Here is a 4214-nt window from a genome sequence, read left to right as displayed (position 1 = left end):
GATTGGAATACATGGAATCTCATTCAGATTTCATAGCTTGGACCCAATGATGTGCATCTATATCATTTATTGCCTCCTCATAAGTGTAGGGATCTGATTCACTCTCTTCTGAGATAGCTTCATAAGTTTCTCCCAAACCTATAAATCTTATAGGAGGCCGAACAATTCTCTCACTACGACAAGGAACCTGTGTACTAGACATCTCATAAGTAGTATCTTGTGGTGTATCCAATACAGCCACATCATCCCTAGTTTTATCCAATAGTTATTGATTTACAGATTCATTCATTTCAGGCAATACAACTCTACTTCCAGGAGTAAAATTATTCATAGAGTCATTTTCCAAAAATTTAGCATTTGTACTAACAAAAACTTTGTTATCATTTCGACTATAGAATAAATAACCCCTAGTTTCTAAACATACTTCTGATTTTGGTTCCAACTTATCAGACTTCCCTTTTAGTACATGTGCTCGACAACCCCAAATGTGGAGATATCTCATACTAGGCTTACACCCACTCCACAATTCCATGGGTGTTTTAGGAATAGATTTTGATGGAACTAAATTCAAAAGATGTATTGCTGTATCTAAGGCATATCCATAAAAAGAAATTGGTAAAGTTGAGTAACTCATCATGGACCTAACCATTTCCAAAAGAGTCATATTCCTTCTTTCCACTACACCATTTTGTTGAGGTGTTCCAGGTGCAGTCAATTGGGGGACAATCCCGTTTTGAATTAGGTAATTCTTGAAATTCCCAAGAAGGTATTCGCCACCTCGATCAGATCGAATAGCTTTTATGCATTTACCCAATTGATTCTCAACTTTAGCCCTAAACTCTTTGAACTTTTCAAAGGCTTTAGACTTCCGTCTCATTAGGTACACATAACCATATCTTGAGTAATCATCCGTAAAAGTGATGAAGTAGTCATAACCTCTTTTTGCTTGGGTTGACATAGGACCACATACATTTGTATGAACTAATTCAAACAACTCTTGAGCTCTTCTAATTTTTGCATTAAAATGTCGTTTGGTCATCTTACCTTCCAAACAAGATTCACAAACTGGAAATCCATCAAAGTCCATGGACTGTAAAAATCCATGGGCTGTAAAAGTCCATCTTTGATTAGTCTTTGAATCCTATTTGAATTAATATGACCTAAATGCAAGTGCCGTAGATATGCATCACTAGTAGAAGGAAACTTTCTCTTTAATGATTTTACATGAAAGCTACTATCTAATTCAAAATTGTATAATTCATGCTTATCAAGAGTTAAAATATAAAGAGCATCCACAATATTGCCAGAACAGATAAACATTTTATCCTTCTTTATTACAACACTGTCCTTTAGGATAACACAATATCCATGTTTACCTAAATAAGTTGCAGAAATTAAATTCCTACGAACATTAGGTACAAATAGACAGTCTTCCAATATTAAAACCCTAAACTCAAAGCATAAATTAACAACACCAACAGCTACAACCGGAATCCTGCTCCCATCAGCCAAAGTAAGAAACAATTCCCCTTCATTCAGCTTTCTGGTCTCCTAAAACCCCTGCAAAGAATTGCAGATATGATTAGTACAACCTAAATCCACACACCAAGAATCTGTGGGATTCTGTACCAAACATATTTCAAGAAGAAATGAACTTTTCATACCCTTATTCTTGGCAACTTTGAACTTTGGACAATTCCTCTTCCAATGTCCTTTCTCACTACAATGGAAACACTTTCCTTTGGTTTTCTTTCCTTTGTCGGCAACCCCTAAGGCAATTTGTTTACCATCTTGCTTGGTGAAGTCCTTCTTCTTCTTCTTTTTACCCTTGCCTTTCGTCTTAGGTTGAGAAGTAGAAGCTTCGCCCACATTGGCTTCAACACTAGAGGTACCAAGGATGCCTTCTGTCGCCACTAACTCATTCATTAATTCAGAAAAAGAATAAATCTTTTTTTTCATATTATAATTGAGTCTGAATTCCTTGAATGATTCCAATAGTGACTGGAGTATCATATCCACTTGGGATTCTCCATCAATGTCGGCACCTAAAACTTCTAATGTGTTCAGATTAGCAATCATCCTAAGACAATGCTCCCTCACTGAATTTCCTACAACCATTTTGGTATTATAAATTTGCCTCATGGTCTCTTACCTTGCAGAATGGCCTTGCTCACCAAACATCTCCTTCAGACTTAGCATGATGTCCGAAGCTAGTTCTACATCCTGCATTTAATGCTGTAGAACATTTGAGATAGATGTTAGGATATAGCACTTGGCCATCTCATTAGATTTCTGCCAACGATCATATCGCTGTTTTTCCTCAAGAGGAGCATCTAATGAAGGAAAGCTAGGACATGGTTGAGTAAGCACATATTTGTGCTCTTCAGTTGTAAGAACAATGTCCAAATTTCTTTTCCAGTCAACATAGTTGGATCCAGTCAGTTTGTTTTGATTAAGAATAGCGACAAGTGAGCTAAATGATGCCATGATTTAAATCTGAAAATAATAAACATGAATACGATAAGTAAACTAGACATTATCAATTTAGCATATAAGCATATAATATGGAACCTTAATAAAACCATAAAATAATATATGCAACGACAACCCAATCCCATGTTTAAAATTCCTTGGAAGCAAGTAAATTATAAACACTATGATTGATTGAGAACTATTCTCATTATTAGTGCTATCATGATAATTCTTATCAAACACTAATAACATGCCGTATTTCCTTTAGCCTCTAAGTAATAATGACATAGCTCCGAAGGGAGGTTAACATTAAACTTAGTCTAGTGTACACCATTGACTGAATTCTATGTGAGCCATTAAGTAACTCCACGGTAGCGTGGCCGTTCTTAATATAAAAACACATATCATCCGTCATTAAGAAGTATATTCTGTAGTACCATGAATTAAACACCCTCCGAAGGGAGCAAGGCATATATGCCAAGGTGAGGTGCTTAATTATTCTACTATAAATCGTCAATGGAGGCCATAAGATCCAACCCTTGTATCTCTCTCCCACTAGATGTTTTAAATTAAAGGTTTTTAAGATCAAGATCCATAATAATGCTAGAAACCCTTTAAAAACATAATCCTAATCTCATTAGGAGTAAATTTCATTAAACTAGCATTAACACATATAAATATATATAACGTAATATAAACCCATATTACATTTATTAATCCATAATTGATAACAACATGCCATTTTATATTCGGCTATGTACAATTCTCACTCCAAGCCAAAATGGTGCAAGGAATGAGAATAACTACCCCATTTCAATAACTACCCCTTTCGAATGGAACATATATTGAATGTAATATGTAGTTATCATATTGAATGTTTCCGTACAAAATTGTAATGGCTATATATATATATATATATATAAATCAGTTTGAAGTTTATGAAACTTCAATCCATATATCACATAAAACAATCATGGCATATGAATTACAATGCTAATAATGTAAATTCATAAAACAATGATTATCAAACCATGTCTACACAAAGATAACAGTTTTCTTAAATTCTAAAATTCAATCACATATTATGCAATCATGAGATGAAAACCTGGCTCTGATACCAATTGTTGGAAAAACTGGTTTTGTATCTCATACAAAACATATAGCGGAAGCAACAAACAAGGATCTATTTCATTCATGATTGATAACGTGCACTATGTAAATTTCAAAATTTAAGAACAAGATAGCGTACCTTGGTGTGTAGAAATTCAAGACAAAAGATTAGAAGTACTCGAGAACACTTTTAATCTTCACTCCAATTCCACTTTACGCCCAAGATGTGTGGTCTCTCAATCAGTTTTCAAGGGAGAATGATAGAGTGTCTCACTCTCACATACACACCATTCCACACTGATGTCTCTCTCTTTTTTTTTCTCTTATAAAAAAAATTCTATATGTTTCTCCCTTTATAACTAACTGATTATCTAATTGGGCTGGCCTATTGGGCCTTTCCAATTAGGGTTTAGTGAGTGGCTTGGAGTGAGACCAAAAGGGACCAATAAGACACTAGCTCCAATGGGCCTTAGGCTTTTCTGTCAACTCTTGACAAGTCCAAAGTTACCATTAATTATATTTAATACCACTATATAAATATAATTGCACTGTAGGCCTCATTAATAAATTATATTCCAAAACTTTATTATACATGCAACCCCTTCATAAAATATTCGTAGTAATACAAAGTC

Source organism: Castanea sativa, chromosome 8 (assembly GCF_040712315.1).
Source record: "Castanea sativa cultivar Marrone di Chiusa Pesio chromosome 8, ASM4071231v1".
NCBI lineage: Eukaryota > Viridiplantae > Streptophyta > Magnoliopsida > Fagales > Fagaceae > Castanea > Castanea sativa.
Note: the sequence above shows the minus strand (reverse complement) of the source record.